Source organism: Moschus berezovskii, chromosome 18, assembly GCF_049115385.1.
Source record: "Moschus berezovskii isolate FMDL1 chromosome 18, NW_MosBer_1.0, whole genome shotgun sequence".
In the NCBI taxonomy this organism is placed as follows: domain Eukaryota; kingdom Metazoa; phylum Chordata; class Mammalia; order Artiodactyla; family Moschidae; genus Moschus; species Moschus berezovskii.
This window is the reverse complement of record NC_142477.1, coordinates 10,917,209-10,935,630: the sequence shown is the minus strand read 5'-3', so window position 1 is coordinate 10,935,630 and position 18,422 is coordinate 10,917,209. Positions and strand designations below refer to the sequence as shown.

The 18,422-nt window shown below is 47.4% G+C and overlaps 1 long non-coding RNA gene across 1 annotated transcript in view; it reads right to left on the bottom strand.

Annotated features, from left to right (window-relative positions):
- Positions 1–17,490, bottom strand: part of LOC129553379 (uncharacterized) — an 85,672-nt gene extending 68,182 nt beyond the window's left edge. Inside the window, exon 1 of the long non-coding RNA XR_008685440.2 lies at positions 17,231–17,490. This is a non-coding gene — a long non-coding RNA (uncharacterized LOC129553379). The remainder of the gene's footprint in view (positions 1–17,230) is intronic.
- Positions 17,491–18,422: the final 932 nt, after the last annotated feature.

Sequence of the window (18,422 nt, the reverse complement as noted above, 5' to 3'; positions counted from 1 at the left end):
AAAACAGACAATTCTACAGGTATAATTGGAGACTTCAACTCTTCTTTCAGCAATTGATAAGAAAAAAAAATTTTTAACAAAAATTCAGCAAATCATAGAACTGAATAGCACCATCAACCAACCTGACTTACCATTAATAATATAGGATAGAATAGAATAAATAGAAAGCAGAATGCATATCCTTCTGAAAAACATATGATTTCACTTCAAGGATAGACCACAATCTAGGCAATGAATTAATTTCAGTAATTTTAAAAGATTGAAAATATACAAAACTTTTTCTCTAAACACAATGAAATTATAAATTAACACAGAAAAAAATGTGGGAAGTCCCCAAATTTTTATAAATTAAATGACAAATACTAGGTCTCCAGTAGGCCAAAGAAAAACAATCATGGAGGAAAATGAAAATATCTTAAACTGAAAGAAAATGATAGATATAAAACTCCTTAACAAAAAAGTTACAAACGAAATACAGCAGCACAGAAAAGGAATCATATCCTATGACCAAGTGGGGCTTATTTCATGAATGCAAGAATAGTCTACCATTTCAAAATCACTTCATGTGTTAATAACAAACCTTATTAAGAGAACAAAGGACAAAAACATGGTCATCTCAATTCATGCTGAGAAAAAAGAATATTAGAAAACATTCAACACCATCCATGGTACAAACTCTAAAAACTAGGAACATAAAGAAACTTCCTCAACTTGGTAAGGAGAGCCTACAGAAGCCTACAGTTAACATGGTAGATACAGATGCTTGATTGTGAAAGATTGAATGCTTCTCCCATAAGCTCAAGAATGAGGCAACAAGGTCTGCTTTCACCATTTGCCTTCAATATTGCTCTGGATATTCTCGCTAGTCCTGAAAGGCAAGGGAAAAAAAATTAAATGCAGTCATATTGGGAAAAAAGGAAAACTGTCTTTATTCTCAAGACAAGTTGATCTTTTGTTCAGGCAATTCCAAGAAATCTAACAAAACAGAAAACTATTAGATCTCATAAGTGAGTTTAACAAGGTCATGGACACAAGACCAATACATACAAAATCAACTGTATTTCTATATACTGGTCACAAACAATAAAAAGTGAAATTAAGAAAACAATTCTTCTAGTCAATTCTTCTAGCTAATTTAATAGCATCAAAAAGAAGATATTTAGGAATAAACTTAAAAACAGGAGCAGAAGGACTGAACATTGAGAACTACAAAACACTGTGGACAGAAATTAAAGATCTAAGTATATGCAAAACATATCCTGTTCATGGGTTGAAAGGCTTAATACCGTGAGTACGGCAGAGGAACCAGAGATCAAATGGCCAACATCTGTTGGATCATCGAAAAAGCAAGAGAGTTCCAGAAAAACATCTACTTCTGCATTATTGACTACACCAAAGCCTCTGACTATGGATCACAACAAACTGAGCCACCAGGGAAGATCCACTTAAAGCATTAGAGAGCTGTGGAATTAATGAGGACTAAATGAACTAAAATTCCCGAGAGAAAAGTAGGTGATTGATACCCATTTTTCCCTAGAGGCATCTTCCAGTTCTTGATAAAAGCCTGATGATCAGACTTTGGCCACATAGAGGATATGGCTGGGGAGAGAGAAACAGAAAAGCTCTTAAAGGTGGTGGAGGGCAAGGGACTGGAAATTCATGGATGATTTCATCCATGAGACATTTGCTCACCTTTTGGGCTAAGTGGTCAGGGGCTGCTGCTGCTGCTAAGTCGCTTCAGTCGTGTCCAACTCTGTGCGACCCCATAGACGGCAGCCCACCACGCTCCCCCATCCCTGGAATTCTCCAGGCAAGAATGGCAACTAGAGTGGGTTGCCATTTCCTTCTCCAAAGCAGGAAAGTGAAAAGTGAAAGTGAAGTCGCTCAGTTATGTCTGACTCTTAGCAACCCCATGGACTATAGCCTACCAGGCTCCCCCATCCATGAGATTTTCCAGGTAAGATCACTGGAGTGGGTTGCCATTGCCTTCTCCAAGTGGTCAGGGGAGTAGAACTTAAAGAGCTAGGTGGAAAGATTTTGAAAGAAAGAGTAAAATTTCCAACACAGTCTCGAGGGGTTTAGGATCAAAGATCTTCTATGGGAAAGCACTTAAAAAGAAAACACACAGAAGATGAAAGCTTATGGCGAATTGACAGCAGGAACTATAGCTACCTGTCCAATCTGAGTTATCGCTAGAGGCTGAGAATCCAGGTTCCGCCGCTGGCAAAAATCTACTGCTGGGAAACAGAAAAATCAGCAAGAGTTCTGACATTCAAGAGGGACAAAATTAGAGCCTGGAAGGCACCACACACATAACCATCCTCTCCATCAAGACATCTGTCAAATCACGACGGATCAAACTCACCTACCCCTGGGGGAGGGTGGAGCACCTCTGATTCCTCGGTTCTGGCGGACGGTGGGTGCCTTGCCTTTGAGAAGCTTGAGTTCAGCCCTCCGCGCTCTGACTCCCTCACTCTCAGCCCTGTGCGTGCTCAGTCGCTCAGCTGTGTCTGACTTTGGCGGCCCCCTGGACTATAGCCCTCCAGGCTCCTCTGTCCCTGGAACTTTCCAGGCAAGAACGCTGAAGCAGGTTGCCATTTCCTACTCCAAGAGAACCTCCCAGCCCAGGAATCCAACTCGCATGTCTTTGCATTAGCAGGCGGATTCTTTACCACTTTGCCACCTGGGAAACCCTGGCACAGCTCGAAACCTGACTAGATTTTGGTAACTGACGTCCTCTCCCACCTGCTTTGACGGTATTCTAGATATTTCTTACTCGACACTAACGCGCCTTCGCACAGTCCTCTGCACTTCATCAGTTACATTCACGGTCTCGTTTCTCCAGGAGGTATTATCAACTCTGTCGGATGAGCAAGGAAATGGGGACTAGAAGAGGCACTCACGCAGGTCAGCGGTGTCCAACAGCTGAAAATCTCCCTCAGTGGCAGGAGCAACCCACACAGCGTGTGCAGGAATAGGGTCTGAGTAGCTCCTCCGCCGTGGTTTCCTGCCCAGGCTCTGGGACTGCCAACGGGCAACAGGGCCGTGGTCTCCATCCAGCGGGATCCGGTCACAAACGGCAAGCGTGTTTCTTTATTCTCTTTCAGTTCATCGAGCCTGCTTCTCGTCCACGCTGCCTGAGTGTCCTGCCAGCATTTGGGATTACTGGGCCAATGAATGGTCTCTGTGCACCTTAGGTCAAATCTTTGGCACAAGAACCTAATTGGAAGCGAGGGCTCGTAGGTTGGATTTCATCCCTTGTCCTATGGGATCATAAGGTCTATCAGGTGAACTGACTGGCTGTCCACCCAGGGTTGCCTGGGCCACTGAAGACAAAGAGGGTGAAAAACATTGGAGAATTGACTTATGAGGACAGATTAAAGGAGCTAAATATGAACAGCCTGGTTAAGTGACACTGCTGCTGCTGCTGCTGCTGAGTCATTTCAGTCGTGTCCGACTCTGTGCGACCCCATAGACAGAAGCCCACCAGGCTCCCCCATCCCTGGGATTCTCCAGGCAAGAACACTGGAGTGGGTTGCCATTTCCTTCTCCAATGTGCGAAAGTGAAAAGTGAAAGTGAAGTCGCTCAGTCGTGTCTGACCCTTAGCGACCCCACGGACTGCAGCCCCCCAGGCTCCTCCGTCCATGGGATTTTCAGGCCAGAGTACTGGAGTGGCTTGCCATTGCCTTCTCCGAAGTGACAACTAGAAGGGTACATAATAGGAGTCTCTGGGGAAAGAGCGTAATTATTTATCTGGATACAGCAGGGTATAACTAGGAGTAAAGAGATTAAATTAAGAATGGGAAAATTTAAGCTGAATTTCAAGAAAAAGTCCCTGATGGTGTAAATTATTAGCTCATGGAATAAATTCCCTATGGAAATGCTATAGCTGGGGAAGCTTCATAATAGAACTGGACAAAATACCAATAAATAATATAAGTAATAATCCAGTACTTGAAGGTGGTTACATACTATGCTTTCCTTGTTGATTATATCTTGTCATATTTTTCTTTAATAATCTATTTAGAGTGATTGTTACCCAAAGAAGTAGACAATTGTCTAAATCTGAAAAGGAATATGTACTTTAGGTGAGTGAGGCTAAAATTGCTTTAGTTTTCATATACTCTGCAGCAGTAAGCAGAAATAATTTTTTATTACTTTGTTTTAGCAGAGCTGGTCAAAAAAAAAAAAAATTACTCAGAAAGAATTAAAATACTTAAATAATCCATGAAAGTTCTATCACTAAAAAACAAGTGACTAGAGCTTGATGGTTTTGCAGCTAAGTTCATTCACTCAAACGAGTATTTATTAACTCCTGCCATAAAAAAGAAAAGAAAAGACACTTACTCAGTCATGTCCGACTCTTTGCAATCCCATGGATGGTAGCCCACCAGTTCCTCCATCCATGGGATTCTCCAGGCAAGAATACTGGAGTGGGTTGCCATTTCCTTCTCCAGCTCCTGCCATAGGCCACTTCTATTCTAGACACTAGAGACAGAGCAATAAACAAAATAAAATCCCTAGTCTTGTATCATTTATAGTACACTCATGGGAGACAAGGTAGAAAGGGATGGATGCACCCCACGGCAGGTGGCTGTAAAGCTTAGAAGGAAAGCAGACATCATGGAGGGAGGGGCATGGACGCTGGAGGCTCCAGAGTCTCAGCCTTCCAGGACTGTTTGCACACGGACACCCATCCACTCACTAGATGAGGGGACAGAGGGAGCTGTGCGGGTGTCTGAGGGAAGGAGCCTCTACATTATTATCTGAAAACAAGAAGGATCCCAATGCTACAGCTGTTCCAGACACAGGCAACAGTGGGAGTGTCCTCAATTCATTTTAAGAGGCCAACGTGACACCAAAACCCGATAAAGGGGATTCTACAGAGAAAACAAAACGCAGGGAACCTCGTTATAAATGCAGCAGCTCGGGCAGCAGCAGGGCCAAGCCCCATGGGAGGCCATGTGGGATGACCGGATACTGGTCCCTGGGTGCGTATCAATGAACTTGACCCTGAGGGAATACAGCTTAACACCCTCTGGACTGGAAAAGTCACCACTCAGATCAACATGTGGGCAACTGGATGATTTAAATTTCAATGAAAAGGGAAAGATTATTGATTACTGAATCCTGATTGAAGTATTATTGAGGTCATCAATAGCCAAGACATGGAAGCAACCTAAATGTCCATCCACAGAGGAATGGGTAACAAAGGCATGCTCTGTATATGATGAAATATTACTCAGCCATAAAAAGAATGAAATAATACCATTTGCAGCAACATGGATGGCCCTAGAGATGATTATACCAAGCAAAGTAAGTCAGGCAGAGACAAATACTGTATGATATCACTTATGTGTGGAATCTTAAACAAGGATACAAATGAACTTACTTATAAAACAGAAATAGACTCACAAATGTAAAAAACAAACCTTTAGTTACCAAAGGGGAAACAAGGTAAATTAGGGGTTTGGAATTAAACTATACATACTCCAATTTGTAAAACAAATAACCAACGAGGACCTATACTTTATAGCACAGGGAACCCACCCAATATCTTGTAATAGCTTCTAATGGAAAAGAACTTGAAAAAGAATGCATATATATATATATATATATTATATATTATGTACATTATACATGGGCTTCCCTGGTAGCTCAGCAGTAAAGACCCCGCCTGCAATGCAGGAACTGCAGGAGACGTGGGTTCAATCCCTGGGTCGGGAGGATCCCCTGGAGGAGGACATGGCAGCCCACTCCAGTGTTCTTGCCTGGAGAGTCCCATGGACAGAGGAGCCTGGCGGGCTACAGTCCATGGGAGTTGCAAAGAGCATGCACACACACACGTACATTATATATCTGTACATCATGTACACACAAATGTAACTGAATAACTTTGCTCAACACCTAAAATATTGTAGATCAACCATACTTCAATTGAAATAAACAAAAAAAGGAACACTACGCCCAGTGTTACCCACAGCAGTTGGCAATGGGGCCAAAGCAAAGAAAGCTCCACTCTTGCGTCTAACCGGGTTTCCTCACTCTTCCTGTTTTCAACAAGTGACTGAGGATTATACAGCAAAAGTCTCTCCACTTTACCCAATGCAGCCATAAGCTGGGAAGATTTCTAAAAAATAGAGTCATTAGCTTTAACTCTAAGGTCTTCAAAATTCGTCTTCAAACCCTCATGTTATTTTCCAAAAGGCAAGATTTAGCTTGGGCAGGAGGCACAGTCGGAGCGGTGCGGTTGCCTCTGACACTGAGGGACACACGTCCGCGTCCATGTGCATTCCAGTGGTGCGATTTATCTTCCACTTTCGCCCCATCTCACCCGTCACTTCAGGCTCCAGCCCATTCATCCCCAGGTCAGGAGGGGTAGGAAGGAGTCGTAGCAATGGTATAGTTACTCCTTGATCAATACAAACTCCATTCGTCGACTTTTTAGGTAATAAAACTGTGGCCAAGCACATCTTTAAAGCCAAGCAGCTGTGTCAAATCTGAATGTGATGATTATTCTTCATTCTGCAATTTGCATCAAAATCAAACAGGTTTCTTGTGTGTTCATTTCCTATAGAACCTTCCTAAATGTCCAGACCAGCTTTTCAAGTTTAAATGAAACAAATCCAAGGTGATACTATCTGCTAAAAGGTAGAGACGAATACAAGAATGTTCCAACAGCTTTAAAATAGCCGCAAACTGAAAACAACCCAAATGCACATCAAGACAAAGGCTAGGCTGACAATGTGTGTGTGTTCAGTCATGCCCAACTCTTCGCAATCCTGAGGACTGTAGCTGTAGCTGACAGCTCCTCTGTCCATGGGATTCTCCAGGCAAGAAGACTGGAGTGGGTTGCCATGCCCTCCTCCAGGGGATCTTCCCCACCCAGAGATCAAACTCTCGTCTCTTGAAAGTCCTGTATTGGCAGGCAGATTCTTTACCACTACTGCCTCCTGGGAAGAGAGTCAGACAATGCAATATGGCATAATGTGTTTGTCTGCTGCCGCTAAGTCACTTCAGTCGTGTCCAACTCTGTGTGACCCCATAGACGGTAGCCCACCAGGCTCCCCTTTCCCTGGGATTCTCCAGGCAAGATCACTGGAGTGGGTGGCCATTTAATGTGTTTGTCAGTTCAGGCTAATAACAGAACTCTGTAGACTAGGGGGCTTACACACTGGGAGGCTTCTCATAGTTCTGGGGGCTAGACGTCCAAGATCTAGATGCCAACAGGTCCGATGTCTGGTGAGAGCCCACGTCCTGGTTGGCAGATGGCTGACTGTCCCTGTGTCCTCACATGGTGGAGAGAGTGATAGCTCTGGCCCCTCATCTCCTTACGAGGGCACTAACCCCATTCGTGAGGGCTCCACCCTTACCACCTAATCATCCCCAGAGGCCCTACCTCTTCACACCACCCTGCGGGGAATTTAGGCTCCAACATATGAATTTTGGAAGGACACAAATATGACCTGCCATTTCAGTAGACAAAGGCTGTCTCAGCCATCAGCGATTGCAGCCTCCCCCACGGTGAGCCCTGTGGGGATTCAGGATAGAAACAAGGAATGCCGGCCCACTAACAGCCGTCAGATTGCAGCCACCTCTGCCCCCTTGGAGACTGGAAGAGAAAGCACAGGATCCTGGCCTCAGGTAACATATCAGAAAAATGACTTCGGTGAGCCCAGACTCTTGCATCTTTCCGTCCAAAGAAGAGTCCTAAATCCCTTGAGATGTTGATTTTCTTTAATTAACAATATTCGCTTGCCATTCCAAGGACCTGCTCTTTGTTGCAAAAACTCTTATATATCCTGGCTCCCCCTTCACCTCTTCAGAGCAGTATTCTCAGGGTTAGTTGAGAGGCTGCCTCCTGGGCTTGAAGTTCTAAGAATGTCCACTGAATAAAACATAACTCTCAACTTTTAGGTTGTGCAATAGACACATACGCTCAGTCCGCAGCACATAGTGATGATAAAGATTAATGACTGACAGCTACAACAACGTGGATGAACTTCAAAGACACAGTTAAGCGAAAGAAGCCATATGGTTAAAACCTACTGTAGGGTGCCATCCAGGTCACGTTTAAGAGCAGGCAAAGCTCATCTAAGGTGACAGAGATCAGGACAGACAGAGGGGGTAGTGAATGAAGGGAAGCCTGGGAAGGAATTCCAGGGGCTGGCAGAGCTCGTGTTTTGTTCTGGCCAGTGGACAGGGACATGGACCTGGTAGGTGTGAGAAGATTCACGGGCTGAATGCTGGATGACAAGGGAAATAAGAGTCAGTGCGTAAAGGAGCTCCCTGGGAGTTTAGGCACTCCCCTGCAGGCAGAGGAGGGTGGAGGCAGAGACAGCATGGCCAAGATCACGGTGCCATTCGGGGAAGCCTTGTGGCCTCGAGCACTGCTAGGATTCCCACAGCACTTGAACATCAGGGTTATAAAACACGGGCTGGCAGAGCCCAGGGGCTGCCCTAGTGGCTCAGATGGTAAACAATCCGCATGCAACGCAAGAGACCTGGGTTCGATTCCTGGGTCAGGAAGATCCCCTGGAGGAGGGCATGGCAACCCACTCCAGTGTTCTTGCCTGGAGAATCTCATGGACAAAGGAGCCTGGCGGGCTACAGTCCTTGGGGTCAGAGTTAGACACAACTGAGAGACTTCCAGTCACTCACAGCAGATCCAGCAGATCCAGCAGATCACAGGAGCCAAGATTCTTGGTTTGCAGATTGAAGCAGAGGCTCCGAGGCGTGGATCAGTGAAGGGCATCTGGGAAAGAAAGGCCTTGGATCCGTGGGGCTCCACCCTGGCTGGACCGCAGAATCGCCAAGAGAGCTTTGATGCATTGACCCCCAGGCTCAGCCCCACCCAATTCAGTCCTGATCTCCGGCAATGGGGCCCTGCAGCAGTCGCTTCACAGGGTCCCCCGGTGAGTGTGATGAGTCAGGGTTGAACATGGATGGGTCACATTCTTACAGCCTTAACTTAGGTTCGTTTCCGATCCACCTGCTGGCCCCTTGCAGGGCCCAGGAGCAATGGGCCCAGGGCAGGTGTTTTGTTGGGGTGATTGTAGTTGGAAGTGGAAGAGCCCCACCCATTTGAAGGCCCTGCCTCCAGACTCCCCAAGTAGGGAGGGTGGGGTGGGGAACCCCATGCCAGTCCCACTGGGCCTGGAGAAGGAGCAAACCCCTCTGCTCTGCTCCCACGGTTTCCTGCCGCGTCCCCCCCCGACCCCGTCTCACGTCCAGAGCACACCGATTACATAACCCCAGGAGCTGTTTTCTTAAAAGTTCAAAGTCGGAGTGGATCTGGCCCAGCAGGAAATTCCGGATAAATTTCGTGGAGATGGCAGAGGCGAGGCGCCAAGTCAGCTGTGCTGTGGAAGCCGACACCCGGCATTCCCAGACTGGAGATTCGCACCCGGATATCCGACGCCAGCCAAAAATAAGCTGTCAGGCAGCCTCTGGGCCGTTTTCACTGCTCCCAGGATGGAAGGACAGGTGTTGCCCCCGCAGGGCACGTCTCCGAGATTTCCCATCACACCCAACCTGGAGAGATTCTGGGGCCAGGGGTAGCTGCACAAGGTCATCCCTGGACTGGCTCAGGGTCCTCACCCTGGAGGGTTTTGGGGGCTCTCCTGTGAGACCGCTGTGAATCTGGGCTCTGGGTTGGGAGTCCCCGCAGAGCCTCCTTGCTCCTTGGGTCCTGCAAGCACCCCAATTCCTCCAGCGACACCACCCCTAGGAGGGGCCCCAGCATCCTCACCAGCCCTTTCGTGGAGCCAGGAGCAACAGGGCCTGGAGGAGCTACCCAGCACCTTCCGGCTCATCCTCACTCCCTGGAAAACAAGAGGTGCATGAGACAGTGTATCTTTGCCTCTCGGCCATCTCTTTGCAGACCCCATCTTGATGACCTCAGGGAGTAAGGGCTCCCGTGATTCTCCCAGTCCAGCCACAGCAAACCCCATACTGGGGGTGGTCATTAGAAAAACCAAAGCCTCTTGGCTGCATGATGAATGGAAACACGGGCTCTTGCTGGTGAAATCATGGGCGTTCACCTGCTTGAGGATCTTCTCTAAAGCTTCCCGCCTCCCACCCCCACTGTGTCCTTCCCACAGGTCGAGACAGTGACCCCTCACACCGCCCTCCTCTCAGAGTCACCCCAAAACCACTCCACTTGGCCTGGTGGCCCTGAGGGTTAAAAATAAACAACCATGGTCCCTTTAACGGCTTCCTTGATGGCTCAGTGATAAAGAAACCACCTGCAATGCAGGAGCCACAGGAGACACAGGTTCAGTTCCTGGGTGGGGAAGGTCCCCTGGAGGAGGGCATGGCGGCCCACTCCAGTACTCTTGCCCAGAGAATCCCACGGACAGAGGAGCCTGGAGGGCTACATTCCATGGGCCCGTAGAGAGTCAGACACAGGTGAAGGGATTCAGTATGCACGCAGCCATCCCTTTAACCCTTGAGCTAAAAAAAATAAAATGCAACAGTTAAAAGTCACACAGATACCTCACTGCTATTGTTTAGTCACTAAGTTGTGTCCAACTCATTTGCAACCCCGTGGTCTGTAGCCCACCAGACCCTTCTGTCCATGGGATTTTCCAGGTGAGAATACTGAAGTGGGTTGCCATTTCCTCCTCCAGGGGATCTTCCTGACCCAGGGATTGAATCCGGGTCTCTTGCTTTGCAGGTGGCTTCTTTATCACTGAGCCACCTGGGAAGTCCCCCACCACCGCTGCCTTATTAGCTGATCCTAAATTATAAGGCATCCAAAATACTGGCCTTCAGTTACAGTTTATTTAAATGGAGGGAAATTTTCATTAAATTCTAAACTAAGTTATTTCTGACGCCTTTTTAAAATTAAGCATTTACTACCTAAAATTCTTAAGATATGCATTTCTTTTGTCAAACTTCATGCTAAAATACAGATTCACACAAAACTGGGCTGCAACTACTGACTCTGTAAAATGATTTTCTCTCCCTAGGGTGTGTGATTTCTTCAGTTCAGTTCAGTTCAGTTCAGTCGCTCAGTCGTGTCTGTCTCTCCGCGACCCCATGAATCACAGCACGTCAGGCCTCCCTGTCCATCACCAACTCCCGGAGTACACTCAAACTCATGTCCAGAGAGTCGGTGATGCCATCCAGCCATCTCATTCTCCATCGTCCCCTTCTCCTCCCGCCCCCATCCTTTCCCAGCATCAGAGTCTTTTCCAGTGAGTCAACTCGTCGCATGAGGTGGCCAAAGTATTGCAGTTTCAGCTTTAGCATCAGTCCCTCCAATGAACATCCAGGATTGATCTCCTTTAGAATGGACTGGTTGGATCTCCTTGCAGTATAAGGGACTCTCAAGAGTCTTCTCCAACACCACAGTTCAAAAGCATCGATTCTTCGGTGATCAGCTTTCTTCACAGTCCAACTCTCACATCCATACATGACCACGGGAAAAACCATTGCCTTGACTAGATGGACCTTGGTTGGCAAAGTAATGTCTCTGCTTTTTAATATACTATCAAGGTTGGTCATAACTTTCCTTCCAAGGAGTAAGCGTCTTTTAATTTCATGGCTGCAATCAGCATCTGCAGTGATTTTGGAGTCCAAAAAAATCAAGTCTGACACTGTTTCCACTGTTTTTCCATCTATTTCCCATGAAGTGATTATGCAATTAAAAATACAGAGTTTGTCTATATGCACATTGATGTAATAGAATTTATATGTAAATCACTGAAGAATACCCCTCGGTATTCTCTGTTACTCTTCCCCAAACAAGAACAGCTCACTACCTGGAGACCCCTAGCCCACCGCTGGTCTTTCCCTTTCACCCTTGAAAAAATTTCACCGTTGAATTTTTTTACATATTTGAAGCAGCATCTTGATCCAAAAACAGGCCTATAAATTACTGATAAGACTACACTCAGATGGATATTAAGATAATGGAAAAGGAACCTTCCCATAATGAATGCAACCATATCAGGGGCTTGTATCATCAAAATGAATTTAGGCTAATGGACAGAATCTTTTCCGGGCGGGTTTTTGTCCACTGAGCACACACTTTGATTCCACAGAACACCTATGGTCTTCCGGTACCTGCTGGCTCCTCCCCACCGTCTCCCGTCTCTGCGCCCGGCTCTGCAGCCCCACCCTGCAGGCGTTTCTGGGTGGCACCTGTGAGCACACAGCTCACTAAGCACCTGCTGGTTTCCACTGCCGCCGCCCCTGCACCCCAGCTCCGTGCCCTTCTCTGCAGCATTTGTCACTGCTGCGGAGCCTCTCTTCCTGGGGGCCGGGGCTTCTGTCTCCTTCCTCTCATCCTCTCCCCTGAACAAGAGAAGCTCACTACCTGCAGACCCCGAGCCCACCGCTGGCCTTTCCCTTTCACCCTGAAACTCCATCCTCATTCACGCCCCCAGCTTCCTCCATTACCAAGACCCTCCGTCCCCCCGGACCACTCTCCTCACTCCCCCTGGGAATACCCCACCCCAGCTCTCTCCCGGGTGCCTCCCTCACATCCGTGGCATGGCCAAAACTCAGCTCAGATGTCCCAAGAAATCTCAGAACGAGTTCCTCGAGTCTCCTTACTCAGACCCGCGCTGAGTCTCCAACTCAATGTGTCTGTCACACGTGAACCCACACACACCCCCAGGATAAAGGCTGCCCTAAGCAGGGGTCACCACACTCTTTTTTTCCAATAAAGAGTAACATAGTAAATAACTTAAGCTTTGTCGGGTGTGGAGTGCCTGTCACATCCACTCAGCGCCACCACTGCAGTGTGAAAACAGCCCTGGACAGTATGTAAGTGAAAAAGTGCGGCTGCATCCCAATAAAGCTTTATTCATACAAACAAGCATCAGGCTGGATGTGGCCAATGGGCCCTAGTTCCCTGAGCCATTCCCTAAGATACACCCATGGTTACCAGGGGTTATCAACACATGCCAGAATTCTAGGAGGTTTCAATAACCTTTATATTGTTCTGTATTTTCTAAGTGTGTGAATAAGAATAAGTGAAAGTCGCTCAGTCTGTCTGACTCTGTGACCCCGTGGACTGTAGCCCGCCAGGCTCCTCTGTCCATGGAATTCTCCAGGCCAGAACACTGGAGTGGGTTGCCATTTCCTCCTGCAGGGGCTCTTCCCAACCCAGGGATGGAACCAGGGTCTCCCGTATTGCAGGCGGATTCTTTATCAGCTGCGCTACCAGGGAAGACCAACATTTGCATTAAATGAATGAATAAAATTCCAAACACTGCTCAAGAGGCCAGTTCCCCCACCCCAGCCATGGGGTGCTCCCTCCTCTGTGGGGCCGCCTCCCTCCACACAGGCGTGCGAGCCCTGGGTACAGGATGTATCAGTGGTACCAGCTCTCCTGACAGATGGTGAACACATCACAGACAACATTGCTCCTCAAAGGAAGTTAGGGATGAACGAACTGGACTGACTCTCTAGAGCCCACCAGCCACGCTCAGGGCCACTGCACTTGCTGAACTGCACTCTGACTGATGTGTCACGTTCACACCTGGCCTATGACTGTGGAGATCCAGGTAGTCACTCTACACTGGGGCTTTTGAACTTGGGTGTGGCTGCAATCTGGGGGTGGGGGGCTGATTATTCTGTGGTGAAGGCCTATCCTGTATGTTGTAGGGTGTTTAGCAGCATTCCTGGCCTCCATGAATGAGATGCCAGGAGCAGCCCCCCAACTGTAACAACCAAAAATACCTCCCAACATGGCCAATTGCCCCTGGGAGGGACAATCATCCCTGTTGAAAACAACTGGTGTGTGTTGATCGAACCTACTCTGAGGGCAGGAACGCGCTGGTACATAGTGAGGGATGTCTTATGTTCAGTGGAGAAGGACATGGCAACTCACTCCAGTACTCTTGCCTGGAGAATCCCATGGACAGAGGAGCCTGGCGGGCTGCAGTCCATGGCATCACATAGAGAGGCACATGGCTGAAGTGGCTTCGTGCACACACACATCTTACGTTTGGGCTTCCCAGGTGGCGCTAGTGGTGAAGAACCCACCTACCAATGCAGGAGACACAAGAGACGCAGTTCAGCTCATGGGTTGGAAAGATTCCCAGGAGAAGGAAATGGGAACCCACTTCACTATTCTTGCCTGGAGAGCCCCATGGACAGAGGAGCCTGGAGGACTTCAGTCCATAGGGTTGCAAAGTCAGATATGATTGAAGCGACTTAGCACACACGCACCCCCGACTTTTGTCTAGGGAATCACCTCTTTATATAATACCTGTTCCACCACCAGCAGGAGTCCTAGCTGGGCAAGGCCCCAGGAACCTGACTGGTGGGCTTCCTTGGAAAATCTTCTCATGGTAAATGATTGCACGTCGTATGGTGACGATGGATCGTCCTCCCCCCATGAGACAATGCATTCTGCCATTGATCCCTTGTGGACTGAACTCACTTTGCCAGGGGTGGTGAGAGATTATCTTAACCATCTTCTTTCACCTGCAACCCTGTGAACTGATGGCTCAAATCAATAAGATTTCTCATGAAAACCCAAGAACAAGCATGGTGGGTGATAAGCCAACCTGCTTCACTTGGCTTGCCAAGAGTCTGCGAATGTTCTAATTGCAGGCAGACCCCAGACACATGAGAGGGTCAGTCCCAAATCACGGCAATAAAGTGAATATGACCAGAAAATGAAGCACAAAAATGAGCTGGTTTCCCAGCGCGTATAAAAGTTTCGTTCACACTGTACTGTGGTCTATTATGAAGCCAGGCTCCCCTGTCCTCTCTTAAGTGGGAAACAGCATCAAGTCTAAAAAGGCAATGCACGTACCTTAATTAAAGATAATGCCACTGGTCTTAGAAGGTAGAATGGGGTAAGGGACAGTTGGTGAGTTTGAGATGGACATGTCCACACCGCTATATTTAAAATGATAAACAACCACATCCAGTATAGCACAGGGAACTCAGCTCAATGTTATGTAGCAGCCTGGATGGGAGGGAAGTTTGGGGGAGAATGGACACATTCTCCATTCCAATGGCTGAGACAGTTTGCTGTCCACCTGAAATTATCACAACATTGTTAATTGGCTCTGTTGTTGTCTAGTCACTAAGTCATGTTTGACTCTTTATGACCCCACGGATAACAGGTTTAAAAAAATAACAGTGCTACTGGAAACTGGGATCAATGGACTTGTTCAGTGCAGGGTTGCCACAAACCTTCAATTTGTAAAAAGCAAAACAAAAGGGAACAAAAAGACACAGTGTCTGTGAAACGCAATAAAGTGAAACACAATAAAACAAAGTCTCTCACGCAGAAGAGTCAGGAAACGTTGCATAAAGCTCCAGACTTCAATTCAGTTCAGTCACTCAGTCGTGTCCGACTCTCCGCGACCCCATGAACCACAGCACGCCAGGCCTCCCTGTCCAGCACCAACTCGCGGAGTACACTCAAACTCATGTCCACAGAGTCAGTGATGCCATCCAGCCATCTCATTCTCCATCGTCCCCTTCTCCTCCCGCCCCCAACCTTTCCCAGCATCAGAGTCTTTTCCAGTGAGTCAACTCGTCTCATGAGGTGGCCAAAGTATTGCAGTTTCAGCTTTAGCATCAGTCCTTCCAATGAACACCCAGGATTGATCTCCTTTAGAATGGACTGGTTGGATCTCCTTGCAGTACAAGGGACTCTCAAGAGTCTTCTCCAGCACCACAGTTCAAAAGCATCAGTTCTTCGGTGCTCAGCTTTCTTTACAGTCCAAATTTCACATCCATACATAACTACTGGAAAAACTATAGCCTTGACTAGACAGACCTTTGTTGACAAAGTAATGTCTCTGCTTTTTAATATGTTGTCTAGGTTGGTCATAACTTTCCTTCCAAGGAGTAAATGTCTTTTAATTTCATGCAATCACCATCTGCAGTGATTTTGGAGCCCCCCAAAATAAAGTCAGCCACTGTTTCCACTGTTTCCCCATCTATTTGCCATGAAGTGATAGGACTGGATGCCATGATCTTAGTTTTCTGAATGTTGAGCTTTAAGCCAACCTTTTCACTCTCCTCTTTCACTTTCATCAAGAGGATTTTTAGTTCCTCTTCACTTTCTGCCATAAGGGCAGTATCATCTGCATATCTGAGGTTATTGATATTTCTCCCAGCAATCTTGACTCCAGCTTGTGCTTCTTCCAGCCCAGTGTTTCTCATGATGTACTCTGCATATAAGTTAAATAAGCAGGGTGACAATATACAACCTTGACATACTCTTTTCCTATTTGGAACCAGTCCGTTGTTCCATGTCCAGTTCTAACTGTTGCTTCCTGACCTGCATACAGGTTTCTCAAGAGGCAGGTCAGATGGTCTGGTATTCCCATCTCTTTCAGAATGTTCCACAGTTTATTGTGATCCACACAGTCAAAGGCTTTCGCATAGTCAATATCAGCTAGAGGCAGTTGGGCGGCACAGGAGCAGCAAGCAGCCATCATCAAACTGTCTACAGATAATAAATGGTGGAGAGGGTGAGGGGAAAAGCGAACACTGTTGGTGCGAATGGAAACTGGTGCAGCCACTCACTATGGAGAACAGTATGGAAGTTATTTTTAAAAATGAAAATATAGTTACAGTGTGGTCCAGCAACCCCACTCCTGGGCATGTATCTGCCGAAACTCTTATCTGAAAAGATACATGCACCTCAATGTTCAAGCAGCACTATTTACAATTGCCAATGTGTGGAAACAACCTAAGTGTCCATCCAGAGATGCACAGATAAAGAATATATGTTATATAAACACAGGGGAACACTACTTGGCCATGAAAGAGAATGGGATAATACCAACTGCAGCAATATGGACTGGCCTAGAAATTATCATAATCAGCCAAAGCAAGTCAGAAAGAGAAAGACAAATACCGTGTGATATCATTTATACATAGACTCTAAAATACGACACAAATGAACTCATCTACAAAACAGAAACTTAGAGAACAGACTTGTGGTTGCAGGGCAGATGGCAGGTGGGGAGGACGGTTGGACTGGGAGTTTGGGATGAGCAGATACAAGCTGGTATATATAGGAAGGATAAATGGCAAGGTCCTACTGCAGAGCACAGAGATCTATGTTGAATATCCCGTAATAAACCATGATGGAAAAGAATCCATGTGGACATGTCTGTGTATAACTGAGTCACTTTCCTGTCCTAACTAACACAACATTGTAAGCCAGCTATACTTCAATTTAAAAAATTCAGATAATAACAATTGTTGGTGAGGATGTGGAAGAAGCGGAACACTCACTTATGGCTGGTGGGTGTGTGAAATGGTGAGGCCACTTCGGGAAACAGCTTGGCAGCTCCTCCATAAATTGTCCATGGAATCGCCGCATGATCCAGAAACGCCAGCCCTGGCTATACACCAGAGAGAAATGAACCGTGTGCTAACACAAAACCCAGCACACAAATGTTCACAGCAGCATTACTGAGAGTGACTAAAAGTAGGGACAAAGCCCAGATTTACCCACCAGTGATGGGGTAAACAGCGGGTGGCATTCCCACACAATCCAGTATTATCTGGCCATAGCAAAGAATGAAGCAGTGTTACATGACACTCAGGGAAATAAGCCAGGCACAGAAGGGGACATGTTGCATGGTTCCATTTATAGAAACAGGACGTTCGCAGATGGACAGCATGTGGACATAGTAGGGGAGGAATAACAACAGGAACAGCTGCAGTGGACACTGTCTGGACGGAATCACCTTGCCGTCCTCACCTCGACACTGTCGGGTGGATGCTATTTTATCCCCATTTCTCAGATGGGAAGGGTAAGGCCCCAGGCCAGGACCCCACCGCCAGGAGAGGATGGGATGGTGAGGAGGACGAGGCAGCTCCTATCCTGATCCCAGTGCCACGGGGGAAGGTGGAAAAGGGCCACGCACGAGAGCCCCAAATGTCCGCACTCACACCCCAGCTTCCACGCAGGCCAATTAAGGGGCTTGACTCTACCCCCACCATGATCCCTTCTCAGAAGCTGGGAACCCTGGAAATCCACAGGAGCAGGAGAGCAGTGCCTGAGCTGACCCGTGGTCCAGTGCCCGATGAGGTGGACCACACATCAGAGCCTTGGCATCACAGTGGCCTGGGGGACTGAACAGGTGATCCCTGTTACCCCTTGCGACACCACCACCCTCCAAGCCCTCCTTTCCATCAGCCCACCACTGAACGGTCCTCTCTCTGCGATCAAGGAGGCCACATCTCAGAAACCGGCACCACGACTACACCCACTAAGAAGCCCTCCTCACCTCCTCTGAGGGGCAGAGTTTGCAGGTCTGCACCCCCACGACCCACAGGAGGAACCCAATCCCCAGAGTGATGGCGTGTGGTATGTAGGTGTGTGTGCCCAGTCGTGTCCAACTGTTTGTGACCCCATAGACTGTAGCTCTCCTGGCTCCCCTGTCCCCAGGATTCTCCAGGCAAGAACACTGGAGTGGGT